At 37.3% G+C, this 13,645-nt stretch overlaps 1 protein-coding gene across 1 annotated transcript in view; it reads left to right on the top strand.

Annotated features, from left to right (window-relative positions):
* KLHL29 (kelch like family member 29) overlaps positions 1-13,645 on the top strand; it is a 440,642-nt gene that overhangs the window by 343,042 nt on the left and 83,955 nt on the right. The gene's annotated exons all lie outside the window — the stretch shown is intronic.

Raw genomic sequence — 13,645 nt, 5'->3', positions numbered from 1 at the left:
AAAAAATCCTTAATTCTTTCTACTTGATAGAGTAACTATTCCCCTCCTTGACCCAAGTAGTGTGTCAGGCCTGCCATAGTGTCTTTGTGTAAATTTCCATCTTTGCAATTTACTCCCTCCACCTGATTGTAACATTGCATGCTAACAGTTTATTTACCATTACATGGATTATTTTAAAATGTGTTTCCTTCATAAATTCATGGTATTTTTACAGTATTAGCAAATCAACATAGCAAGATTGGGGGAACCCAGAAGAATACAATAATGTTCATGTTTTTACAGTCATCAGCAAATTAAACTGGATCCTGATTTCCAGCTTGCTGTATTTTCCAGAACAGACTCTGAACCTGGAGTGTACAAAAAGAGTAAAAAACGGGGATTGCAAAACATTGTGCTGGCTTACATGTTGTTATTAACACAGTAGTGGCTATATTTTATTCCAGGGTTGCATTTTTGCTGTATCTTCTTTTCTGAGAAACAGAAAAATGTCCTTTCATTAAAGCTTGGGTTTTTTTTAATTTGTTTTTAAATAATTGTGGTGACACTATACTACTATTGTATAGCTGAACTAACTGCCTTATCAATTATTCAGAAAGGGTGGAGCTAGTATCATAGTTTTCCCCAGTGCTTTTTTTGTAAAAGAAAAAGGTGCCGGAACTCACACATGTCATACAACCTGCCTTGCCTGTCCTACAAGGTTCCATCCAAAAAAGGTGCCGGAACTCCGTTCTGAGCGTTCTATGAGAAAAAAAGCCCTGCTTTTCCCCCTTTCATAAGCCAAATTATAGCTAGCTTTAGTTGCTCTTGGACTCTATATTCCTGCCTGCTCATTATCACTTACTAGGGAAGGTTACATTATATGTTTCTTGCCAAGATGAGATATATATTCTGCAAGGAAAGTCTTTGGCTCCATTGATAAAAATCGTGTAATTGACTAGTCTTGCAGTATCACTGAATTAATTGCACAGTCTCTTCCTTGCTACTCAGGTTGTCAGATACCATCTGGTTCTGGAGAAAATCAGGTCTGAATTTAGTAATAATTGTGGAATACTTTAAGACAAATCACTGATAACCTCCAAATGGTTTTTCTCCCAATTTTAGTATCCTCAACTTTAACAGAAGATGAGATGAAATGCTTTAATTAAGCAACTCAGTGAATGCATCTGGATGATATTTCTGGGGCTTCTTTTTGTAACTTGCAAATTTTTTCCCTATTAATGCCACAACCTGATAATGTAGTGCCTGCAACTTTGCATTGGTAAATGTTAATATTATTAGCTATCAATCACATTTAGCCTATTAAGAAAACTCCAGGTCCCCTGAACACAAATATGTTAGGACAGTCCTGGTCTTGTCCCTGTATATAACATAGCTGAATCCACTTTGAACCTAACCCACCTTTTGTTTCACACTAACATTCCAAAAATTGTCCTTCCTGGACAATAACATTTTCATATATATCAATATGAAATTGAAGATAAAGATAACGAGAAGGCTCTCACAGTCCTTTATAATTAAAGATGGATGAACATGGGATTTTTGTAGCTAAAGAACTGGCAGATATACATATATACAGTATATCTTCTCACAGATATACTAGTATATATAAGTGAGACTGGATAATATGGTTAGAGATAGTATTTCCCATTACTGTTTTTAGAACTAAAACATCCACACTCAAATCTTCATAAGACTTTTCTGATTCCTGCCTTCTCTCATATGTAAATATATTAATGCTAATAGCAAGAGATGCAAACAGTAAAACTCTAAAGGTGGAAAACCAACATTTTTTAAACAAGGATAAGCACGAGTTCTCTGTTAAAATGGGGCTTTTAGTTAGGAAGAACTAAGTATCGTGGTTGTGTGTAATTATACCCAAATAGCTTTTTTTTTACTTGTAAAGCAAATATACAAAATGCGTTTTAGAGTGCAAAAGCAGGTAATGGATGGAGGAGAGACCTCTTGCTCCCCATAGATATGCTCCAAATTGCCATCTTTAGCAAAGGCCCCCTAGCGCAGGCTTCCAAATCTGGAATATTACATGTTGGAGCATTATGGGTGGAAACCATTCTTATGGTGGATGAGAAGGTCAGCCATTAGCACTGCTTCAGCCATTGATTTTGAGCTAGAATTCTGTGTTACATTAGCAAACACAAGTGTCCCAAATAAATGACAGCTAAATACCAACATGTTTGTGTAGGAAATGCAATTTCTGGGGAAGAATGTTAGGAAAGATTCCTTTGAAACTATATGCATAGTTTTGGAGACTTGTGTTTGCTGCACAACATATATTTCATAAATGTCATAGCCAATTTTCAGCACTGCAGTCTTCTCAGATGTGTATTTTAAATTTACGTGAACAGAATTGGAAATAGGCAGGCATTCCATCCCACTTCCTTTCCGGCAGAGTTTTTTTTGCTTCTTTCAAGCATATATAACTCAAATGTTCCTATATCCATTTCTCCTTTTTCAATTACTTTGGGCATTGCATTGTATATGAACAAAGATACCAGGGCCCACCATTCATGACTGTAGTTCTTCCAATTTTGGGGGTACATTTTGACTATGGTTTTATATGATAAGAGGTATTTATATATCGTAAGAGGTATGATTAACTATTACTTATCTATAGGTAGGTCAATAAGACAACTCTGCACACAAAGATACAACATACATGTATGTCTTTGTGTATTTAGGTATTAGCTATTGTAGTCGCTATAAATTGTAGCTTGGAATTGAAATATGGTAAAGGGTAGAAAATAAATTGAAATTAATTTCAGGTTCCAAATATTGATTATTTTTTATTTGCTGCTTTTGAAACTCACAAGAACTTAACTCCTCATCTACATGGAAAAGTTTATTGAAGTTTCAAATCTAACTCAGGACTTGAGTCGTAATTGAATGGATGTTTCTAAACTTGTTATATTAGTGTCAGCATCTTATGAAAGTGCTCACACTTTTTAGGCCACAAGCCAAAAAATACTAGCAAAACCTAATATTGGTTCAGGTATGGTGGAAGTGGATCAAGAGAATTTGCTGAAATGAATCAACAACTAAGCAAAATAGTAACATTGTGTTTTCATGGAGACATGAAAGGAGCCCCCAATTGGGCATCCCCTGTGATGTTACCATTTGATCGTCCCAAAGGTGCTTTTTCAAGAGGCAACTGGACTTTCTTGTGTTTTTTCTTTGAATACATTTTGCTTCTCTTCTAAGAAGCTTCTTCAGCTCCGACTGGATGGTGGGGAATGGAAGGATTTTTACTCCTTGCAGACACTGGTCATTTGCATTGACGCCACTTGGAGGTTTATATGTGTCCTCAAGGTCATCTGAATAGTGCAGATAGGTGTGGACCCTTCTTTGGAAGCCTCAACAACTCTCTAAAGGAATGCAAATGACCAGCTGTCTGCAAGAAATATAAGTCCCTCCATTCTTCACCATCCAGTCAGAGCTGAAGAAAGTCCAGTTGCCTCTTGGAAAAGCACCTTTGGGACAGCCATGACCCAGATGACTGAGAATCTCCATAGGTATTGATCACCTAATCCTTCCAACCCGGAAGCACCTTGGTGCTTCCAACACGAAAGCAGAAGCAGCAGCAACTTGTTTGTGTTTGGTATGTCCTGTTAATGATAATTCTTTAATTAAAGCCTAGAAGATGTTTGTGTAAGTTTATTGTGTATCCGAACAGGTTAGTACTTTATGTATTAAATTTATATGCCATCTGATTCCTGATATCTTCCAGAACTGAAGGCCTATAAGCCCTATTAATTTCTGCAGAAGGTCGCTGCATCCTCTAACGATTTTCTTTATAAAAACCATGTGAAGCCATACTTTAGGACTCTTTTATTAAGATTCAGTGCACTTGGGAAAACAAAGCTAGAAATAATTATGTACTTGTTTAGCCAAGTCCTAGTTTTTGTTTTCAGTTTGCACTTTTCGGGAAAGTATCTAAAACTGAGTAAATACTAAATCTGCTAAATGCCTGTTGGAACACAACAAAATTAGCAGCGAAATTAACAGCCATAGAACACAACACAATTAACCAAGACATTTGGCTATCTGGGAGAGGAGTATCAAATGCTGTCAGAACTTTGGAGAGTATCCAAAGCCATCCAAGTTATTTTGGAAGCAAAGCAGAAAAACTCACAAAAACCTCTCCCCATACCTGGCAGGAAAAACATATTAATGACAAATTAACACTACTCCTTTTTTATGATGCTAAAAGTCTGTTAGCTTAGATGACTGCCTTATTCTAACTTCCACCGACCTAGCCTTAGGTGCATAGTCCTGTGGTTTCCAGCCAGCATGGAGATTAGTCCAGCAGTTCTAGAAAACTGAATATTAAAGAGGTTTACACTACCTTATTTAAAAAAGAAAGAAGAGATTAGCTTAAATGGAATTGAGTTATGAATTAAAACCAATGGAATGTCAAGCAACTTCTGTTAATCCAGTTATAAAATCTGAGAGATGATCCAATAGCTTGGCGGAAAGAACAACATGTACTCTTCCTTTTACAGCTGGGTGGGTACCCGGAGAATGCTTGGGATGTCTTTTTTTTTAAAGCTAGCTCATTTAAATAGTGTTATGGAAAATAGTTCCATGTTCTTTTAGAAAGTGCAGGATAAGAATTCTACTTTATGCTCTATTTGTTAAGCAGTGGAACATATTCTTCCTTAACATTTCAGGTGGCTTTTAGATTTGATGCTTTACAGCTGCCAAACCTCTGGAAAACCCAAACTACACATTCATGAGTTTCTTTGTAGAAATTCATTGAGGTCAGTTCCTTCCATGGAAGATAATTGGTCTTGCACTGAGCCTGCAGGACTGAAGGTATCAATTGGAGATAAGACTTTAAACCTAACTGCAGTCAGAACAGAATATCCGCAAAATTTATCTGGAGCCAGTAGTAATTAAAAAACATGATTCCAGTTTAAAGGGCTGAGTGTGCTACAGTGCATATATCTTTTAGAATTTGTTTTTTAAAGGAATAGTGAAATTCTCGCTTATTAGATATGCTATGGTCCATCAGAGATCACAAACCTGCAGGCAGAATGTAAATTTCATGAATCAAACTGTGTATTCAAATGTTTATCATTTGTTTTGCTCCTTTTACCACCAGTGGCAAAATTGTCTTGCTTTCCTAAAAGCTTAATAGTATCTTTGCAACAGTGCATTGCACTGAGATGGTACTGCATTATTTTAATTTGCTATATTAAACATTCAGCCCCTTTAAAAATTTTATGGAATATAGTAGTTTTTCATTGGTTGACCTTCCTTGCAACAATTACTAGATTTGTAAGATTTATACAAGATATTTACTCTGAAGAGTCAAAGGGGATTATATTAACCTGTTGAACAAACAGAGTCTAGCATCTCAAAATCAAGAGGACTATGCTTGAAATTTATTAATTAGACATCCATTTCATTAATATTAAAGCTATGGATGCAAATTCTTATCAGTCAGCTTCCTTTGAAAGTTTAGTGTTACTCCTAGGGTTTTCATTCAGTCAAAACAGAACTGCAAATCTTGTCCAAGCAATGTCAAACTAATCACTGTGCTTGATTTTGCTATGGGTAAATAGGCAGTGAGGCATGCTGCAGTGTTAACAGTGGTATGCAAGGTGATTTCATGACCTAACCATATATTTACTTGAGTCTCACGCTCTTCTGGTTCTGGCTGTTTGGGGACCTAGATGAAAATAAAAGGGAAAGCATTATCTCCATAGGGAATATTTACATCACAAGTTTTAATTAACATAATCAATTAACTGCCAGGACTTTCATATACCTGCAAGAGCAGACAATCGCAGACAAGCATCTAACAGGTTTCTTTATGTGGATGATGCAACAATCTGAGATTGAGGATTTTTGCAAAAAAAGGGCTTTAAAACATTGTTGAACCATTAATAATCAAGACCGAACAGAACAAAGTTATGTTCCACTTTACTGGGTCCTGCAAAGAACATGCAAAATTCAAAATAGTGTTACTGTATTTACTGAAGCTCTTTGTTTTGTTTTGTTCAAGCTGTGCTCATTTTATTCTTTTTAAGCTTTTACCGGCAAAAGTCCCCAGAGAGTAATTTCTACGTATTTTTCAATTTGGGTCATACCCCAATTTACACCTTTTGAAATTAGTTCAATCTCAAACTCTTAAGGGTAGTCTTTAAGTTTTTAACACTATTCCCAACACTTTTTAAAATCAAAATTGGACTTCTGTGTCAAAATGAGAATCTGGATTGTATTTTAATATTTTTTAACACTGAACTTAACTCCTTTAGTTTTATACCCTTAAAATAGTAGTAACAGAATTCCATCAAGATTTGTATAGTTGCTTTTTGGAGTCTTAAGCTCCAAATACATTTTTCTTCAGCAGTGCTACTGTCAGACAACACCAGATTGAGTATTAAAGCACAACTAATATGGATCACCAACTGGATGTGTAGTAGTTTCAGGTTATTTTAATCTGCATGTAATGAATTGTTCCCTAAAGCCCCCTGATTATTTATCATTTATAAGTGAAGAAGAGGGGATGATATGGAGATGACTTGGGAAAGACTTTGAAACAACTATTTTAACATCTCTGGAGGACAAGGTTATCTCAGTATTTCAAGGAGACAAAGTATACGTACAGTGTAAAGTCAGAAAGTATTTGCTTATATAGCAAAATATCTGGATCTACATATTTCACTGATGCAAAAACAAATCATATTAAGATGCAGCCAGATCTGTGAATCCATTAAGTCACACCAATGGTCTGTTCAGCCCAACCTGGAGACATTGATGATTCATAATAGGCTTTTCTACATTCCACCAATGGGATCTTTAGACAGCTATGTTTAATTAGTGGTTTATGTGAATATACCACTGTTTAAAAGCTTGCAAGATGATGCAGTTAAACATTATGCTGATTGTAAGTAATGGTGGAAAAAAGATCAATTGATATGATGTTTAAAAGGCAGCGCTGAACAATACTCAAGCTACTGAATAGTTGCACTTAACTCATATGTTAATAAGATGATAGTCAAGACTTTGCAATCTTGATTTCAACAATGCATGGAATCAGAACTCAGTAAAGAATGCTAATGTGTTCTACAGCTTCATAGGAGGCAGAGGCATTGGAGAGCTGACATCTGTTAGATAATGGCAAAAGCAGGAGAGACACCTAATTCAATGAAGACATAAACAGTTTCTGACTACCCCTATGAAATAATATTGATCAAATCGTGAAGAGCAGCAATAACAGTATATGAATTAACAACAATACATGAATTAAGCTCTCACATAAAATTTTAATTGAACCAATTCAAAATCCTTAAACAAGATGCAGGTTTCCTGGCTTGATCAACCATACTGTCTAGCTGGAGGAACCGGATAAAAATATTAGAGAGTTGTTTGATCTCAGTAAATTAGACACTTGATGAATTCTTATTTCACTTGGAACTTACTCAATATAGAAGAATGATTAAATCTTAATAAAATTCAGCCTGAACTGAACAAATACTTATCTATACTGCAGTGTCTGGACTTTTTGCATAATTTAGAGTGGGAAATACTTTTGAGTGAAAATTAATTGTAGAGCAACAACTGCGTTGCTAACCTTTTAGTATTGTGCAGTAAATTTGATTAAAAGAGATCAGACCTCAGAGAAAATGCTTTGTGTCTAGAATGACAACTTTGTTCTTTCCTGCTATGTTTTATATTCTGTTCTTAGCTGTCCTTGAATCTTTGGGAGCATTTAGTTGTATATTTTTTGTTTAATTCAGTAACCAACTGAGCCATTATGTAGTATAGTAGACAGGCTGGCTTCTGGTGATGCTTTCATATTTATTTGGGCCAACAATTATTCTTTGGTCCATTGTCTTTGTTCCTCTAGAAACAGATTCTATGGAAGCCTACTCAGTAAGTTTTTTAAGAAAGACAAGCCATTTAAGGAACAGTTTGTTCCAAGGACAACTGGCTCATTCTTTTGCTTCTTAAAAGCTGTGCTTTGAAGATTGTATCCCCCCACCCACCCCACAAAGTTTTAGCCAAATAGCAGATCTGTAGTTCAGCATACTTGCTCAGCAACTGTAGCATTAAATTTGCTTAAGTTTATCTCGTAGTATTTCTCATCAAGCCAGATTTGCTTCACTGAGTGACAGTGACTGTGGTGGGTAATTTACTGATGCAAAATATTAGATCCATGGATTTGCACCAATGAACGATATTTTCTCAAAACCGAGCAAATGTAAACATAGGCCAAAAGATTCATCCTTCCAGTAAGCTGAAATAGATCTGGTAAATCCTCATATCCTGAGGCAGTACATACATTCATCTGCAGAATTGAAAATAACTAAAAAAAATGTGCAAAGTTTGCCAGATAAGTTTCTGAAACTGTTATAAAATACTCATAAATACTGAAAGGACAGGTTTTCTATCTACTGTAATACATAATTGAATAAATATAACAGGAAATTATAATATCTTAATGTCTTAATTCTGATTATAATATCAGAATGTCTTAATGCCTGGTAGAAATTCAAAAACATTTCTGATTAGCTCACTTGCTATTATCTTAAGTTATGGGATTTATTTCCACCAGCAGTTAAGCAGAGACATTTTTGGTAATTGTGAAAAATGGGCTCTTTCTGGCAACTCCAAAATAGAAAACATAAGTAATTGCTGTGTGGATAGTAACTTTTGTGTAATATATATATATATATATATATTTAAAAAATGATAGGACTTTGATTTTTCAACAACTGTAAATGTATAATCCTTTGGCACTAAAAAGCGACTGTTTGGGCTTTCACAATGCCCTGAACCATTATGTGGTTACTTAATTCTTACTTAGCATTTTAATATGTACCTAGCCAGAATAACAGTTGGAATGGACCTTGGTAGTCTTCTAGTCCAACATCCTATTCAAACAGGAGAACCTATACCATTCCAGGCAAGTGGCAGGGGTAGGCAACCTCGGCTCTTTTATGACTCCTGGACTTCAACTTCCAGAATTCCTGAGTCAGCTATGCTGACTCAGGAATTCTGGGAGTTGAAGTCCAGGAGTCATAAAAGAGCCGAGGTTGCCTACCCCTGGTCTAGTCTCTTTTCAATAGCCTCCAGTGAGCCACAATCATTTACTGTAGTTAAGTTTGAAGCCAGCTAATGAGGCATAGAATTGGAACTATTGCTTTAACAAGTGTAAATAACCCAACCCAAATTCTTTTAATTATCCTCAGCTTTTTATGAATATAGCTTGTCTGGTGTAAATGCCAGACCAGTTAAACCAAAATTTGGAAGAATTTTTACTATTTCAGTCCTATTAAAATAGATACCGTTCAAGTGCTTAATTCTAGTTAGAGCTGGCTAGTTGACCAACTAGAAATAAAACAAGTTTGGGGTATTTAAAATAGTGTTCTCACCCACTGTAAACAGATTTCAATAGGTTACAGGACTGCAGCTAATAATTTCCAGGACCGACAAAACTTCATGGAACTTTCGGTCAAAAGAATTTGCTGGCCACAAAACAATAATTTTAACAATAATTTTGAAATTGCCTCTGTAGGGAATGCTGTTATGTTCCTCAGATAGAAAAATGCTGAAACAATTGTTCTGAGTTGTGTATCTCACATTACTGTAGTCACACCACTTCTTCTGGCATATGGCTTCATTTTTGAACAACCTGAGTTTGTTTTGACTTGTTAATATAACTCAGGCAAGTAACTAGAGAGCAGACAGCTGTCTATAATATGTATAGATAGCTTTCCATATGTAATGTGAATTTGAAAAAAGAATATTGCCAGCCTTCAAAATACAATCAGATGGTTAATCAGCCAAAATAAATATGGTTAGCAGGTGTAATGAAATCTATGAAGTTTAGCCCTACGGGGGTAGATGGAGGCTATGCGCAAATCCTGTCTATAAACTAAAATTTCTGAAAGCAGCTTTGGCTTTGAAGGAACTTTACACCATCATATCATAAAATAAAATACTTTAACCAAACAATGTCAGTGAAATGTTTTGATGACAATGTGTGCGCATGCGCACACTCTATAAAAATTGACCATTTGTGGAGGTTTTAAAGGATGAGGAATGTATGTCCGAATGAGATAACAAAAGCAGTTTAAAAATTAAGATTATTGGGAAACATGCTTTCTTAGATCGTAATATTTTTCTCCTTTCATCTTCAAATCAAGTAATAAAATACTCCTGTGAGTCCCTTGGACTGCAAGGCGTTCAAACTGGTCAGTCCTAGAGGAGATCAACCCTGACTGCTCTTTAGAAGGCCAGATCCTGAAGTGGAAACTCAAATACTTTGGCTGCCTAATGAGAAGGAAGGACTCACTGGGGAAGAGCCTAATGCGGGGAAAGATTGAGGGCAAGAGAAGAAGGGGATGACAGAGAATGAGGTGGCTGGATGGAGTCACTGAAGCAGTAGGCGTGAGCTTAAATGGACTCCAGAAGATGGTAGAGGACAGGAAGGCCTGGAGGAATGTTGTCCATAAGGTCGCGATGGGTCAGACACGACTTTGCAACTAACAACAACAAAAATTTTATGGGATGATTAATTTCATTAATCATCCCATGTTTACACTGAAAACCCATTTTGATATGCTACTTCATTTTATGATTCTGCCTGTATTTATAATTAACTAAGCGAGTAATATAGCTATGTAACATTTGCCTTCAAAGGCAAAATAGTACTTGACAGACTGTGGTGGAGACATGGATATAGTTCCATGTGCAACCCTTGATAGCACCTGTACCTTCTCCCAGGGTCAAATATTTGCTTCATAATTTATTCCTAGGGATAGATGGGTCTTTAAGTAATAGAACTCTAATAGGTAAGGAGTGTGCATGTGTGTGTGGGGGGGTTGATATATATATATCTATTATTTTTATACAATTAAAAATTTGTTTTATAGCAGGAATACAGAAAAGCTTCCCTTTCTTGATTCTTGCTGGTATAGTTCTTCTGAGCTATATGTCCTAATTCTGGAATCATTCACTCATAAACCTCATAAAAGTTAGATGCTAAAAAGCTCGCTTCCTCCTTTAATACTAACTTGAACAAATTTGGTGGCCCCTGATATACCTTGAGTAGTTCTAATGACTTCCTAATATCTTTATAAGGCCTGACCAAACTATTCAGTGCATCCATTTTCCAATGCTAGGCTGATAAAAAAAAGACAAAAATCATTAATTATTAGACATTATTCTTTGGAAGCAAAAAAAATCCCCCATGAATTGTTAGGGAAAGTTATTGATTTTCTGCCACAGTGTGACCTTTATAATGTGAGCAGTGATTACTGGATCAATAAATGACATCATTCTATTTAAACTTTCAGGAAGAAGGGGGGAAAACTAATACACCATACAGTTTTAAGTATTTACTGATTTCTAAAATGTATTCCAGCCAACCTCCAGTAATACATAAAATTGAACAAATGCACATTTTTACACTTCGTACTACATATAGCATTTCAGGTGCAGTATCATATGCACCACTTGAAAGTTTTAATTGCCTTCTCTCTTTTTTTGGGGGGGGGGTGTTGCAATTTATTATATACATCCCTAAATTTTACCCTAAATTTTGACAACGCATAACCCAATTTACTCCTTTCCATAGAAATACTTAATTGCTAATGCAACCTTCCCCTCTTTAAATATGATTATTCTCAGCAATTGCAGCCTTTGATTGTTTCAGCAGCCTCAGGAAATCACAGAGAGTCAAGGAAATATAGCTATAACCCTAATCCTAGTCCCTTTCCACCATAATTTGTTGCCAAACTAATTTTTTATTTGGCAGACGGAGAGTGTCATTAAAGAACCTGAGGAACAATTATACAGTATTAACTGTATTTAATTGTGGGATCAGTGGTGCTCTCTGAGGGTACCGGGGACTTCACAGTTCCTGAGCTACCTGTCTTCTTTTCTACTGTATTTAATTTGAGTAAAATGAAACAATATTATAATGTTTGTTTTCTTCCCTAGCTTCATAAAGGTATCCTGCCTCGGTCATTTCCTACTGTAAGCAGCATGGGTCTTGGTATGCTACTCAGGTGCAGATTTCAGTCTGAAATATATTGCACATTCTTGTTTTATAGCATGGGTCTCCAAACTTGGCAACTTTAAGACTTATGGACTTCAACTCCCAGAATTCAATTCCCCAGGAAGCTGGGGAATTGTGGGAGCTGAAGTCCACAAGTCTTAAAGTTGCCGAGTTTGGAGATCCCTATTTTATAGGGACAGAAGCCCTCTTAAGCAATAAGAAATGTCATCTTTGTTCCAACCACAGGCTGTTGTGTGTTTTATATACGTGAGAGAGAATGTATTTAGGCAAAAGCTGGTTAAATTGCTCCAAAAATTGTAGCCAGAAAGAACAGGTGATTTTTCAGTGTTAAGAAAAAAAAATATTCTCCTTGCACCCAGTTTCTTATTTAGTGAAAAACAATTCTATAGATGGGTACCCATTATGTGTACCAAATGAGTTAGGGAACTGTTGGAACCTCCTACAATTAAATGCAATACAGATTATGAAAACTTGTATATTTGCCACAATTCACTCAAAGAGGGGGTTCAGAGATTCCTGAGCTGTCCATCAAGATCTCACATATATCTGAGGTAGTTGGAGGCCATTTCAATGCCTCTATTGCACGGGTCGGCAACCCACAGCTCTGGAGCCGCATGCGGCTCTTTGAGCCGTCTCCTGCGGCTCCCAGCCGCCCGGTGCGCGCGCACCTCTTCGAACGGGCAGTGGTGCGCGCGCACCTCTCCAAATGGAGAGTGGCACCGCCCGTTCCGAGAGGTGCGCGCGCACCTTTCCGAAGGGTGGAGGTGCGCACGCACCTCTCCAAGCCGCCGCCGTCCCGTCCGGAGACCTGCCGCGTTCACGGCAGCTGTGCAAATGGGATGGCGGCGGTTTGGAGAGTGCGCGCGCACCTCCCCAAACCTCCCCAAACGTCGGCAGGTCTCCGTACCTCCGCACGAACGGGCAGCGGCCCCGCTTGTTGCGAAAGCTGCCGAACCCATCTGCAAAGCTGCCGCTTTCGGCAGCTTTGCAGACGGGTCGTTGCCGTCGCGCAACCGGGAACCGGTTCCATCACACATAAAAAAAAAAGCAACCGCACGCGTCCGCGCATGCGCAAGAAACTTTTTTGCACGTGCATGGGCACACGCACGCGGCTCCCACTTTTTTTATGTGTGATGGAACCGGTTCCCAGTGGCTCTTTTCCTTTTTCGGGTTGCCGACCCCTGCTCTATTGTATCCTAAGTGTATTTTGTCATCTTTTTTTTTTACTTTCAGGATAGATCCTTCCATTAAGCAGAGTGAAGCACCTTCTTGTGCAGTGGATTTGAGGGCTTTGTTTGTTTTTTTGGCCTTTGTTTCCAAAACAATATGAGCAGCCTTGGAAGAACAGATTTCTTTCCTTGGCATGAGAGAGGGAACAGCAGTTGATGCTAACTAATCAGTCCTTGCTTGTTGCAGTTTACCAGATAGGTTTTAATGGGGGGGGAACCTTGGTGATTTCTGAGCTTGGTTGCTTTCTTGAAAACATTTACCTACTCAAATCAGGTAATGTCATCAGTGCTGAAGTTGCTGAGTGAGCACTGATGATGTTACCTAGTTGGAGTAATGAAATGTCTGCAAGAAAACAACCAAGCT

Source organism: Vipera ursinii (genome assembly GCF_947247035.1).
Source record: "Vipera ursinii genome assembly, chromosome: 1".
Classification (NCBI taxonomy): Eukaryota; Metazoa; Chordata; class Lepidosauria; order Squamata; family Viperidae; genus Vipera; species Vipera ursinii.
The sequence above is the reverse complement of the archived record's forward strand: the minus strand, read 5'-3'. Positions and strand labels throughout refer to the sequence as shown.